At 44.9% G+C, this 15,095-nt stretch overlaps 1 pseudogene; it reads right to left on the reverse strand.

Annotated features, from left to right (window-relative positions):
• Positions 1-13,946: 13,946 nt before the first annotated feature.
• On the reverse strand, positions 13,947-14,280 carry LOC133770466 (cytochrome c oxidase subunit 6A1, mitochondrial-like; annotated as a pseudogene).
• Between the last annotated feature and the right edge of the window lie 815 nt (positions 14,281-15,095).

The raw sequence follows: 15,095 nt of genomic DNA on the forward strand, positions 1-15,095 counted from the left end.
TAAATAATCTTTTTTGCAAAGCCTTACCCAAAATATTTCTCTTAAAGTGAAAATATTTCCATGTGCTTGGAAAATACTACTCTGATACCTTGCAGCATTTCAATGAAAGTAAAATGCATATATTCACCTTATTTCAAAGGTGAAGAATTAGGGTCAAGTGATTTACCTAAGGTCATGTTTCAGCCCTACTACTAGATCCAGTTCCCTTGGACACCTGAGCCCCTCTCTTATTCTCTCTCCACTGAATCTCAGAATTCTAAATCACTCCCATGCCCTTAGGGCATTTTACACCCACTAATGATGCCACTTATTCTGAGTGCCTACAATTTGTAAGCACTCTACAAAAGCAGCAGAAGCTGAGACTGATGCAAACCCCTGCTTTGCCATCATGTAAACATCTCGGCTCTATCCCAGCTGAGTCACTGCCAGCCATAGAGTAGGGGACTCACAGAAAACCAGACCAAGCTGAAACTACTCCACTAAAGCTGCTGCACAGAAGTAGGTCATTAAGAAATAAAACATAAAATTAGCAAAACAGCATTTTCCCCACCATATGCTAAGAGGTTTCTTCAAATGATAACATGCAGCAAAAAATCCATATATCAGACAGGAGAATGATCGAGAAAGTGGCTTCAGGGATGTGTTGATTGAGATACTCAAGCAAGATGAATTGCTTTTTGATAATTAGATTTAAGGAATTTTTTTTTTTTGGTCTTCTGTGATTCCATTGTTTTGTGGGTTGCAAGGACATAAAGGTCTTTTTCCACATGTTTCCGCTCTGTATTTATATCCAAGACACCACAAGAGGACTTTTATAAAATTTCTCTTATTGGGCTTGTTTCCAAATATTTTCAATGTTCAAATGATTTCATTTTTCAACCAAACTATAATTAAGACGAAGTAGAAAGTTATTCCATGGTACATCATCAATATCCAAAAAGAATAAAAAGGGGGACAGATGTGAATTTCAACAAATCAAACTAGCAAAATGAAGCTGGTTTTGTATTTTAGGTATCCCCTGATCATTCCCGGAATCAGCACATATAGTGGTGCCAGTTATTAAATCTGAGAAATTTAACAAGGCACGAGATTAAAGTGCATAGGCACTGGGTTATCCCCACATTCATTCGGTAACAATTAATAAAAATGCTTTCAGCTGGGCTTGCACTTGGACTTCAAGAGGATTTCTTAACTGACAGCAAATTTACAGCCTTTTCTTATTGCAGCAAATTTGCTTGACTTTTGGTCTTTATGCTGACATTTTGATAAACTAGAACTCTAGTTCCATTGAGAAATAGCATGATAATAATCTATGGCAAACGCTCACAAATTAAAACAAAAAAAAGAAAAGTAGAGATAGCTGGATACCAGAGCTCTCCAGTGTCAGAAAAAATAAACAACAGTACCAACCAAAACATATTGGCAGCCTCTTCGCTTTTGTCCATATTGAAATCCACCCCTCCCCCACCATCCTCCTGGGATGTGGTTGAATTTTTTTCACTAAAAAGATCGATTAGGATAGGAAAGGAGGAAGAAATAGATTTAGAAGGACATACAGTGTGATAAAGAGATACACAGGCAGGAAGACACAGAAACAGGGGAGAGAGGGAGGCAGACAGAGCTCAGGAAAGATGACATGGAAAGAGGGCAGAAAAATAAATAAAAACTTGTAATTTAGAGCAAGTTAGAGTTAGGTTAGGTATTGAGTATAATAATCTATTGCAAAGCCCAAGAAGAGTGAAGCCAAGGTAGATGTACTCAGCTGAAATTGACTTTGCTCAGTGATCCAGTCATCTTTTCTCTGACCTTTCCACCACATTGCATTGCACCCTCAGTTCATGCTCAGAGACTGTCTTCCAGCGCCATCCAACCTTGGAGTTTTCACTCACACTGCTCTAGTCAGGTCAGTCTCCAGAGAGTGAAGAATACTAATGTATAGCCTCCAGGGTATTTGAATTAGAAAGCTATTTTTATTTGAAACTCATTGTCTGAGCTATTCATCCCCTGACACCATGATTCAGCATGGCTGCCCAGGATGCTCTCAGTTCCTGGCATTTCATTAATTACTACACTTCTGACACTTGGAGTTCGTCAAAGACTCCTCTTTACCACTGAAGCAGGAACTAGAGATACTGTAAGAATGACTTTTTCTGGGGGTTGACAATACAAACCAAGGGTCTGTGTGATTGGCTTAACATCTGGGGACATTGGCCTACTTGTCATATATACCAGAATATACTGGTGAACTTTATTTTAAAATGTAGGCCAGAAACATAAACTATTCCAATGGTTCTCGAACTTTAGCATGCATCAGAGTCCCCTGGGTAGGAGGATGTGTTAGAAGGCATACTGGGGGCCGGTGCCATGGCTCAACAGGCTAATCCTCCGCCTAGTGGTGCCGGCACACCAGGTTCTAGTCCCGGTCAGGGCGCCGGATTCTGTCCCGGTTGCCCCTCTTCCAGGCCAGCTCTCTGCTATGGCCTGGGAGTGCAGTGGAGGATGGCCCAAGTCCTTGGGCCCTGCACCCCATGGGAGACCAGGAGAAGCACCTGGCTCCTGCCTTCGGATCAGTGCAGTGCACCAGCCGCAGCACGCCGGCCGCAGTGGCCATTAGAGGGTGAACCAACGGCAAAGAAAGACCTTTCTCTCTGTCTGTCTCCCTCACTGTCCACTCTGCCTGTCAAAAAAAAAAAAAAAAAAGGCATACTGGGGCTGGGGAGGGAGGTGCTCCTCTGAGAGTTTCAAACTGTGCAGGTCTAGATACCATATTGAGAACCACAGACTTGGGCAATCCTAGGTAATCTAAGAAGGGAGTGCTATGAGAAAAACTGAAATGATCACCTTTGCAGAAGGAAGAAGGTGCCTCCTCTAGACCAGTGCTTTTTATTTAAAAAAAAAAAATTCTTAATTTTATCTATTTAAGGTGCAGAGAGAGAACCCCTACCTGCTGGTTTTCTCCCCAAATGCCTACAACACCTGAGGCTACACCAAGGCCAAGGCCAAAGCCATGAACTGGGCACTCAATTCAGTTCTGTCATATGGGTAGCAGGAACCCAACCACTTGAGCCACCACTGCTGCCTCCCAGGGTCTGCGTTAACAGGAAGCTACAATCAGGAGCCAGAGCAGGGTATCAAACAAAGACAGTAGGCTGTGGGTTGTGGACATGCTAACCAGTGGCTTACCTGCTAGACCAAACACCTGCCCCTACTGCCCATCTTTTGTTGGCTGTTGATGACATCATCAGAAAATGGAAAGAGGATTCTAGGAGGAGTGATAGTTTTAATGATCCATTTTGCCATCCATTAGCAAAAATATCAGTAAAGAAGGAAATAGAGGCCAGCGCCGCGGCTCAATAGGCTAATACTCTGTCTGCGGCGCCGGCACACCGGGTTCTAGTCCTGGTCGGGGTACCGGATTCTGTCCCGGTTGCCCCTCTTCCAGGCCAGCTCTCTGCTGTGGCCCGGGAGTGCAGTGGAGGATGGCCCAAGTGCTTGGGCCCTGCATCTCACGGGAGACCAGGGGAAGCACCTGGCTCCTGCCTTCAGATCAGCACAGTGTGCCGGCCGCAGCGCGCCAGCTGTGGCGGCCATTGGAGGGTAAACCAACAGCAAAGGAAGACCTTTCTCTCTGTCTCTCTCTCACTGTCCACTCTGCCTGTCAAAAAAAAAAAAAAAAAAGAAGAAGGAGAAAATAGAAACTATAGGCCATATTTTAAAATTTTTCTGTAAATTGAATTACTTCTTCCTTACCTATCCTCTTTCTATAGACAATCACAAATTGTTGTCTAGACTTTTGTTAGTAGTAAGGGAAAAATGTTTTTGTAATAATTACCTAATATGTTGCTAAATCCAGGAGACAGAAACTGTCTGCCAGCAAGTGCCATATTGAAGTTTCCTAACACTCCAGAAAATAGAAATTATTTACAGTTAGCATTCAATATTGGCAAACAAATCATGCTATTAAAGATGTATTTGCATATGTTTTATTAAGAGATATGCAAATGTATGTGCAAAAGTAGACATAATTAATCACTTCCACCTATGATCAATGCCCATTTTCCAATCTTACCCTCTTCTAATCCTTCCTTTTTTTTGGTTCAGATTCATTAATTTGCCAGAACACAGAGAGAGACAGATCCTCTGTCTGCTGGTTCACTCTCCAAATGACTGCAAAAACCAGGGCTGGGCCAGGACAAAGCCAGGGGTCCAGAACTCCATCCCCATCTCTCACATGGGTGGCAGGGGCTCAGGCACCAGGGCCATCATCTGCAGCTTTCCTAGGTGCATCAGCAGGGATCTGGACCAGAAGCAGAGCAACTAGGAGCCGGTGCTCTAATATGGAACAGCAGCATCACAAGCAGCAGCCCAACCCTCTGTGCCACAATGCCAGCCTGCTTCCTTTCTTTGAATGTGCTTCTAACCTCTTGGGATCACAGCATTTGTGCAGTAGCCATCCCACCACCACTAACTCTTGTGACTGCACCTACATGTCAAGGACTGAGAATCTATTCCCTGTTCTCATTAAAAGAAAATAAAGTTTGCACAGCAGTAATTATGGACAGTTGTTTCTAATCCTTGTCCCTACTGTCAGGACCCCAACCACCTCAAGGTGGCTCAGGTAGGCCAGGAAACTGACAGTTTTCAAAAACACCCCAGGTGCTTCAGGTGATCTGCCAGGTTGTGTTTGGGCTGGGGACTCCAGATGAGAGTTACTGCAGATTCTTCCCTCCGTGCATGAAAGAATTCAAAGGTAGAGGTATAAAGGTATACAGGAAAATAACATTTACCCAGGGCAAAACAAAAGTACAAACTCAAGAACTATGGACAAACAGCCAAAAAGGCAAACAGGTCCCAAAGAAAACTCCCTCACCAAGGAAAAATATCCAACAATGACAAATCCCTCCACAAAGGAAAAGGCCTCCAACCCAGAAAAAAAGCCCCCTCAACAAAATTAGGCCTTTCCTTGATACTCTCCAGAGGCATAAGGGATAATTTCAGGGGTGAAGCCAAATGAATATTCAAAAGGGGATGGAGTTTGGAATGGGACTTGAGCACTGGCCTTTTCGGAGCCCTTTTCAAGAAATATCAGATGGGGCCAGCACTGTGACGCAGTGGACGAAGCCTCTGTCTGCAGTACCAGCATCCCATATGGGCGTTGGTTTGAGTCCCGGCTGCTCTACTTTCTATCCAGCTTTCTGCTATGGCCTGGGAAGGCAGTAGAAGACGGCCCAAGTCCATGGGCCCCTGCACCCACGTGGGAGACCCAGAAGAAGCCCCTGGCTCCTGGTTTGGATCTGCTCAGCTTCAGCCATTGCAGCCATCTGGGGAGTGAACAAGCAGATGGAAGACTTCTCTCTCTTTGCCTCTGCCTCTCCATAATTCTGTCTTTCAAATAAATATGTAAATCTTTTTTTTTTAAAGAAATACCAGAAATGTCATGGCATCAAGTGCATGGGAGTGGGCATGCCCCTGTGGTAATGTTACCATAATGACCTACAGGTCATACTGGAGGGACACACCCTGCAGCCATTTTAGATATTTCCAGCTAGCACTGGTTGCAAGTTCTCAACACCGTGTTTTTGGTTTCTATGACTGAGAAAGGGGAGGGGCTTGCTGACACTGAGAGTTCTGATGTTGGTGTTACAGGAATAGTGGCACATGGAGTCTGTGGCTCCAGTCACTCAGGTCTGCATCTTAAAGATGTGACAGATTCTTTCTCTTGCTAGGTTGTTCAGGGACAGTAAAGTTCTGTGTGTTACATCTCTTTGTGTTACAACAACTGCTCCTCTATGGTGCTGCTGACTTTTTTTTTTTTTTTTAATATTTACTTATTTGTTTGAAAGAGTTACAGAGAGGAGGATTCCATCTGCTGGTTCACTCCTCAGATGATTGCAACATCCAGGACTGGGCCAGGCTGAAACTAGGGGCCAGGAGCTTCTTCCAGTCTCTCACATGGATAGCAGGAGCCCAGCACTTGGGCCATCTTCTGCTGCTTTTCCCATGCCATTAGCAGGGAGCTGGATCAGAAGTGGAGCAGCCAGGATGTGAATCAGTGCCCATATGGATGCTGGCATTGCAGGTGGCAGCTTTACCCACTATGTCACAACATTTAGCCCTCCTCCTTTTTCTTAAGATTTATATATTTGAAAGGCAGAGTTTACAGAGAGAGAGAGAGAGAGCGCGCTTCCATCTGCTGATTCACTCCCCAAATGGCCACAATGGCCAGAGCTGGGTCAATCTGAAGCCAAGAGTTTCTTCTGGATCTCCCACATGGATGTCAGGGGGCCAAAAACTTGGGCCATCTTCTGTGGCCTTCTTAGGCACATTTGCAGGAAGCTGGATTGGAAGTGGAGCAGCCAGGACTCAAACCAGCACCTATATGGGATGCTGGGGTAACAGGTAGTAGCTTTACCAGCTACACCACAAATCCAGCCCTGCTGTTGCCTTCTAAAATTACAGCTTCTCTTCTTTGCTGGCTCTGTCAAGCAGTACTGCCTTCTTCTGGGCTCCTGCTTCTCTTTCTGTGCTGAGTTCTTTGTCTTGTGACCATGAAGAATGAAGCCCAGGGGTAAGAAAGACGTGAAGCTCTGTGACAGATGGAGGGTCTGCCCCCACAAGGGGCTACCTGCTCTGGAGGACTTTTCGCCTCAAGCTGCCTCTGAAGACTGCCTGGCTCAAACTTTTATGCATTTTTTTTTTTTTTGACAGGCAGAGTGGACAGTGAGAGAGAGACAGAGAGAAAGGTCTTCCTTTTGCCGTTGGTTCACCCTCCAATGGCCCCCGTGGCTGGCGCGCTGTGGCCGGCGCAACGCGCTGATCTGATGACAGGAGCCAGGTGCCTATTGTGGTCTCCTATGGGGTGCAGGGCCCAAGGACTTGGGCCATCCTCCACTGCACTCCCTGGCCACAGCAGAGAGCTGGCCTGGAAGAGGGGCAACTGGGACAGAATCCGGCGCCCCGACCGGGACTAGAACCCCGTGTGCTGGCACCGCAAGGCGGAAGATTGGCCTAGTGAGCCGTGGCGCCGGCCTTATGCATTTCTAAAATAGGAAGTTCACCCTGATTGATCAATGTGTATGCTAATGAGGTATTCTATGTGAACCAATCAGGGAGCTGATTTTGGAGTAGCCTGTTGTGAACAGAAATGTGCAAATTGCTCAATCAGGTCCCTTCAGCAGACACAACATCTGAAGATTATACTGTATATGTTATTCCCATTTCCCCTCCCTCAGGGCTCCTGCAGTGTTTTTTCTTTCCCATGTTTTGTCTTTCCTTTCCAGGGATCCCTGGAGTCCCTCACTGGTGCATGGGAGGTGGGCCCGCACAGTACACAGAAAGGAAGGCTTTGGTTGTGCACAGAAAAGGGAGTTTGGATGGTGCAGAGACATGCTGAAGCTGTCCTGAAACAGGTCAGCCTCAGCTGTCAAAACACAAATTGCTGGGCAGGCATTGTGGTGCAGTGGGTTAAGCCCCTGCCTGCAGTGCCAGCATCCCACAGGATCAGATCCCTGATAATGTAGCTGGGAAAGCAGCAGATGGCCCAAGTACTTGGGCCCCTGCCATCCATGTGGGAGACCCAGGTGGAATTCCAAGCTCCTGGGTTCAGGCCTGGCCCAGGCCTAGCTATTGTGGCCATTTGGGGAGTGAACCAGCAGATGGAAGACCTGTTTCTCTGTCTCTCCTCTCTCTGTAACTCTGCTTTTCAAATAAATGAATGAATAAATAAATAAATCTCTTAAACACACACAGACATCACCTGGAGCTATCAATCACTGACCAGTGCTATCTCACAGGTAGACAAGGGCTTCCCTCACTACCTATGCTCCCACAATAGTTTGAGCACTACTGGAATACATAAAAGAAAACTGGACAGAGTAAGAGGACTTCAGTAAGACTGTAGTTATTATTTTTGTTAATATTCACTACTATTAATTGAATTCTTCCCACATGTCAGACATTTTTCAAAGCACTTTACATGTATTATCACTAAATCATCACAATAACCAACCATGTTATGGATGGAGAAACCAAGACTGGGAGAGGTTAAGCAATTTGCCTAAGCCACAAAGACAGTCAGTGGCAAAGCAGGAATTTGGTTTTATCACTGAGTAGTTTGTGAGTCATTAAATATTCAGTTATTAAATTTTCTTACCCAGTGACAAGGGGTGTTGGATTAGATCCTAGACTACATTTAAGTTTCCTTTAAGTTCTAATGTTTACTTATGGAACTGAATTGAACAAGAACACAAGGTTTCTGGCTTTCAGGTCAATAGGTGAAGAGGGTAAGAGGGTGACAGATTTCCTCACCCTCCTCCCCCCCCCCCTTTTTTTTTTTGACAGGCAGAGTTAGTGAGAGAGAGAGAGAAACAGAGATAAAGGTCTTCCTTTTCTGTTGGTTCACCCCCCAAATGGCCATTACGGCTGGCGCGCTGCACTGATCCGAAGCCAGGTGCTTTCTCCTGGTCTCCCATGCAGGTGCAAGGCCCAAGCACTTGGGCCATCCTCCACTGCACTCCCAGGCCACAGCAGAGAGCTAGCCTGGAAGAGGAGCAACCAGCACAGAACCCGGCGCCCCAACAGGGACTAGAACCCAGTGTGCCAGCACCGCAGGCGGAGGATTAGCCTAGTGTGCCATGACACTGGCTCCTCCTTCTCTTTTTAAATTTAAGGGGCCAGTGTATCTACAGCTCCTCATTTCCTCAGGCCAAAAGCTCCTTGAAGATCAGCCCCAGAGTCCTTCTCTCAAGCTACTTCTCCCAGAACTTCAGGGCAGAGCCCCAGTCCAGAAGGTTGCTCTTGCACACAGGGTTCTGTCTTGGTGCTCTGCCCGCTAGGATGCTCGATGGAATCCAGGCAACCCACATATCCATGCCCTTCTGAAGGCATCACTCTTTTTTGGGTCAGAATTAACTTGTGCTGTAATAGTTTGCTTTGCCTTGTTTTTAGGGAGAGAGAACTCCAGCAATCTCAGCTTCAAATGTTCCAGGAGGTCATCCACAGAAGCATGAGTGTACTTGGTAGTCTTTAGACAACAGAGCAACTTCAGTTATAGCATATGTGCCATGAGGGATGTGATTGATTTTCCTTTTGGTGATATTCTAGAGGACAGAGGCACTTGCCTTATTGGTTTCATTACCCTTTCATTACTCTTCCTTACGTATTCATCCATCTAAATATCCAATTATTTATTTTTATATATATACCATCATATATTGAAAATTTAAGTTGCCTTACATTTTCCTCAGCATATAATACTCAATTTTTTGTTGAAATAACATTAAATGATTTCCTATCATGCTTAAGTCTTTTGCAATCAGCTTCTTTTCCACCATCACTTCTGCCACCTTGTATAAAAACTATTTCTTCTGAAAAAGTAAGTAACAAAGCAGCAAAGGAGTGATAGCTATTAATGGAATGGAATGGAATGGAAGAGGCTCTTGTTGTAATGTAGCGGGCAAAGCTGTCACTTGAGACACTGGCATCCCATCTTAGAGTGCTGGTTCAAGGCAAGGCTGTGATGCTTCCCACCGAGCTCCCTGCTCATTCATCTGGGAGGTAGCAAACGACGGCCTAATACTGGAATCCTGTTACCCATGTGGGAGACCCAGATTAGAGTTCCTGGGAGAGTCCTGGATGTTGTGGCCATTTGGAGAGTGAACCAGTGGATGGAAGAGTCTCTCAGTCTCTCTCTCTCTTGCTCTTTCAAATAAAAGAAATAAATAAAATTTTAACAAAAAGAAAAGAAAACGAATGGAAGGAAAAATGTTAAATTTAATTAGTGCAGGCTACAGGCATAGCAAAAGAGACAAAGCTGACATTGTGCTCTGACCAAAAGATGAAGATCAAGGCCTGGTTCTTTAATTGGACCTATGCCCAGTACACTGCCTTTGTACCAAGCCTGGAACAGAAGCTAGAAAGCATGTAACCAGCGTGACCCGTAAGACTATGCAAAAGCAAGCAAGGAGTCACCAGCAGGTCCTCAGAGCCAGAGCTATCCAGTGCACCACAGCATAGGGTGGCCGTGATCAGGGAAAGAAAATATGGCAGGCTTCCAGAAGGGATTTCTGTATACCTACACACCAAGAGGACAGCATGCACAAAGGGGGATTTTTACTCAGTTCTGAATTTTCTCTTCATGAGTTACTGTTGCTAGGAGACCCATGGCAGCATTTACTGACTCCTAAGTTCTTGTTGAGCAGCTATCCTCTGTGTTCCCCACTTTCTTCTGCCACCACACTGGGATCTCCTTGGATTCTCTCTGCCACTCACACTAAACTGAAAGTTCTGTGAGGACAAAGTATAACTCATTTTGGTGTTCCCAAGGCCTTGCAGAGATAGATGAGGTGCTCAAGTAGATTTGATGAATTAATGAAGGGAAAAATTAACCACCTGTACTTATCAAAGGTAGTTCCTTTTAATAACCAAATGGGATTTTAGAGGCAGGTAGGGGTGTTCTGTTTGTGACATCTGATTAAAAAAGTACACTCAGACTTAGAGGTAAGGTTTGTTTTTTTTTTAATTTTATTTAAATTATACAAGTTTCATGTATTTCAGATATACAGGCTTAGGAACACAGTGACATTTCCCCCCACCTTCCCTCTTGCCCACACTCCATCTCTTCCTTCTCCTGCCTCTCACATTCCCATAAAGAGTAGGCTTTTGACCCTGGGGAGGTCTAAGCATGGCAGCCACAAGGTAGACAACATCAAGGTGTAGGAGGCATAGCTGGACTAAATCCCCCCCGAAACACTGAACGCCACATCGGTACTATCCCAGTCATTGCTAGGAAGCAGTTGTCATTTTGGCTTCATTCCAGCAGGACAGGAAAATGATTCCTTTGAAGCATTTGTCCCCTTCCTTCTGACTTTGAATGAGGATTTAAAAAATTCTTTTGAGGTAGCAAATGGTCTTCTCCTTGTTCCAGATGAGAATTAGATTTAACATTTACTTCCCCTTAACCAGGGTCTAGGAATTCTGAATCGACAATTTCAAAGAGGAATGAAATGGCCTTTGCTTTACAATGCCTTTTTCTGTCTCCCTATCCACCCTGCCATTTTCCTTTTGTAGTCCTCTACAATTAGTTTTTCCTTTTAAGATTTATTTTTTTATTTGAAAGTCAGAGTTACAGATAGAGAGGGAGAGAAAGAGAGCCCTTTCATCTGCTGGTTCACTTCCCAGATAGCTACAATGGTCAGGGCTAGGCCAGGCCCTGAAGCCAGGAGCCAGGAGCCTCAACCAGGTCTCTCATGTGGGCAGCAAGGGCCCAAGCCTCTGGGCCATTCTCTACTGCTTTTCCCAGGCCATCAGCAGGGAGCTGGATCAAAAGTGGAGCAGCCAGGACATGAATGGGCGCCCATATGAGACGCTGGAATCACAGGTAGCAGTTTTACCTGCTATACCACAACACCAGCTCCTAGCAATTAGTTTTTTTTTTTTTTTTTTTTTTTTTTGACAGGCAGAGTGGACAGTGAGAGAGAGAGACAGAGAGAAAGGTCTTCCTTTTGCCGTTGGTTCACCCTCCAATGGCCGCCGCGGTAGCGCGCTGCGGCCAGCGCACCGCGCTGATCCGATGGCAGGAGCCAGGTGCTTCTCCTGGTCTCCCATGGGGTGCAGGACCCAAGGACTTGGGCCATCCTCCACTGCACTCCCTGGCCACAGCAGAGAGCTGGCCTGGAAGAGGGGCAACCGGGACAGGATCGGTGCCCCAACCGGGACTAGAACCCGGTGTGCCGGCGCCGCAAGGCGGAGGATTAGCCTGTTGAGCCACGGCGCTGACCTAGTTTTTTCTTATGCCTGTCTAGAACAGGGATGTACTCCCCTGGACCCTCTACTTGAATATTGTATAATTATTCCACATTTGATGAAATTGAGGTTGTTAACAAATGGTTGAGTACAGATCACTGTATTTCCTTGTAGGGGAGTAGGGAACTAATTTTTAAGATTAGCATCAAAGGTGAATGACAAGTTATAAAAATGTTACCGCTTTCTACATTCTCTGAGCAAACCTTCCAACTCATTCTCAGTCATTTTAACAGTCTCCCAGTCAGAAATCAGATAGGAGATTCCTGCCTCAGCCCCATCAAACAAGATGTATTTAAAATACATTGTCCATGATAAGAGGTCCATACACGGCTTTGCTCCTTTTTCAGGTCTCCTTTCCCTAATGCACTCCTACAGTATAGGACCCAGCTGAAAGTCAACCTGTGGAGGTGGAAGGGATTGTTCTTTCACAGTTTCCTGACATCCTGTCTTAGGCAGACATGGGGCCCGAGGGCCTCAGATGACCCAGGCCTTATCTTCCTAAAGTTATCTTCTGCTGTTTGTATTGTTTGTGACTCATTACTTAAGTGAAGACTTTCTAGAAGGGCACTGCTTCCTTTTCCTAGTTTTCAAATTTGGTTAACTTATTATTTAAAAATAATGGTGTGCATGTGCGCATGTGTGTGATGGTTCTATCTTCTGTGGGGATTTTACACATCCTATAACCCTCTCAAGTTCTTTTTAGCTGGGAAATTTTAAAGTCAGATTAGATCTAGATTGAATTTAAGAGGAATATTTCAATGGCTAAAAAAAAAGCAAAAAAATTTTAAAGACCCATCTAAGAAAGCATTATCTACATAAAAATAGTTTATACCATCAAAGGATATTTTGTTCCTTCTAACATTCAACAATCCTGATCATTTCAATAGGCCATCCACAGAAAGTATAATCCTCCTTTCCCTACTCTATTATTTCTAATAGCGATATCACAGACCAAAGAATCATCAAAATTGGGCCTGGGTTTTTTCATTTTCTTCAAAGGAAAATGTCAAGATGAAGTACATGCTTTTAAAATCAGCTTATCACTGACAAGAAACTCCTTAGATTATTAAAGTCACAAGAAGTTCCACAAACATCATTTACTTTTTATAGAGAAAAAATTTAATTACCATGGTAAGAAGAGAATAACGAACGTCTACTCTGAAGTGTTGAGAGGCATAATTTACAAGACATTATGCAGCACTGTATAGCACTGTCAGCTCTCAATCATTCAAATTCGCTCACTTACGTGAATGAGAGAAATCTTTTGCTGCTGCTTGTCTCATTAGAGCGAGAGGTCCTTCCTAGTCTCCGGTGCATTGTTTCGCAAACATGTTGTGCAGAGGACTAACCTTCAGGATGATGGAAGAGACAGTAGAGCAGAGTGGCTGAGGCCATTTGGGTTATGGGCATGAGTCTTACATGGGCCAATGGCGAGGTATGGAATGAACCCAGGGTCCTGATTAATGCTGTGCACATGATGTCAAAATCATCCACCTCTATGATTATAAGTAAGTCATCCTTGCAAACCCTGTCTCATTATTCATAAAATAGACATGATAAAAGTAGTCTCTGTCTTACTGGTTTTGTGAGAATAAGACAAGATGATGCATGCCCATTTTTTTTTGTTCATGTATCTCTTTACTTGTTTACTGTCTGCTTCCCTCTACCTCACCCCTAAAATAAAAATCAAGGACTTTGTCTTTTTCATGCAGGACTCTCCAGTGCCAGGTACAATGTGGTGCATACAGAAGAGCTCAACAAATATTTTGAAATAGACGAATGAATGAATAAAAGAACCCATGAAAAGTTCTTAGCATAATGCCCAGCAAATAGTAAAAAAATTGTTATTAAAAAAAACCCTAGCTCTGTGAGATATGTTTCAATAAAGGATCTTATGCAGTACACACTATAAAGACTCCAAGATATCTTTCAGGGAAGTAATTTTCATAAATTTTTATTTATTTATTATTTTACGTTTAAGTTATTTATTTAAACCATCTCCTGCCGTAAGCAAAGAGATGGAAGATCAGGATAATGGTCATCATTTGATACAAGTAAGGAAGGTGAGCTTAAGGTCCCCATAGACTACTGTGGTCCGCATGCAGAGTGGTGGTTGCTGGTGCCTGTGAGGGTCCAAGTTCTCGTTATTCATCTTCGTAGCCAGTTGGAAGTAGATTCACATGAAGGTTATGGAATAGAATAGGGTTCCCATCTCCCCAGGGAAAAGGCTTGGACCTGATGCGGAGATGGGGGTAGGCGATGCACTCGGGTTTCTCGTGCTCTTCATCGTGCGACTTCAGATTAGACATTCAGCATGCTCACGCCCACGTCAGGGAGCTTGAGGAAGTAGGTGAGGGCCTTCCATATGCGAGCTGAGCCCTCCTCATTGTGGGCGCCACTCGAAATAGGCTGCCCCACCTGGAGGCGGGACCAACCTAAAAGCCAAGAAACCCTGGACCCAGCTGCCGCCACCACCATTTTCCTCCTGGACTGCCCGAGCACCGGAAGCGGAAGTCAATTTTTGTAATTTTTTTTTTTTTTTTTGACAGGCAGAGTGGACAGTGAGAAAGAGAAAGGTCTTCCTTTGCCGTTGGTTCACCCTCCAATGGATGCCATGGCTGGTGCGCTGCAGCCGGCGCACAGCGCTGATCCGATGGCAGGAGCCAGGTGCTTCTCCTGGTCTCCCATGCAGGTGCAGGGCCCAAGGACTTGGGCCATCCTCCACTGCACTCCCGGGCCACAGCAGAGAGCTGGCCTGGAAGAGGGGCAACCAGGACAGAATCCGGCGCCCCAACCGGGACTAGAACCAGGTGTGCCGGCGCCCTAAGGCGGAGGATTAGCCTAGTGAGCTGCGGCGCCGGCAATTTTCGTAACTTTTTAAAGTTCCATTTACCAATCTTATTTGGTCACAAAACCCTTTTCTGCTCTATACCTGTTAATTAACATTCTGCAACAACAGTGTATGTATGACTGAATATTCTTTAGGAGACAATGATTTAGTTTAACATCTCTATTTCAGAGGTAAGAAACTTGAAGTCTAGATATTAAATGGAGCCAGTAGCAGCAATTCCAGAACTAGAGACACATATCCCATCACTGAGGCCTGCATCTTTGCCCCAGGCCACGTAAGCAGCAGTGTATGGGCAGTGAACTTGTTCTTTGGTGTTGGAAGATACTGGATTTAAATCCCACCTGCATTTTTCAGCACTGAGATCTGTATCAGACACTACAGGTGCCAACCTCACAATCTCTCCTTCCTTAATGAGGCCTCTTTGACACCCACATAGAGTAAC

Source organism: Lepus europaeus, chromosome 11, assembly GCF_033115175.1.
Source record: "Lepus europaeus isolate LE1 chromosome 11, mLepTim1.pri, whole genome shotgun sequence".
NCBI lineage: Eukaryota > Metazoa > Chordata > Mammalia > Lagomorpha > Leporidae > Lepus > Lepus europaeus.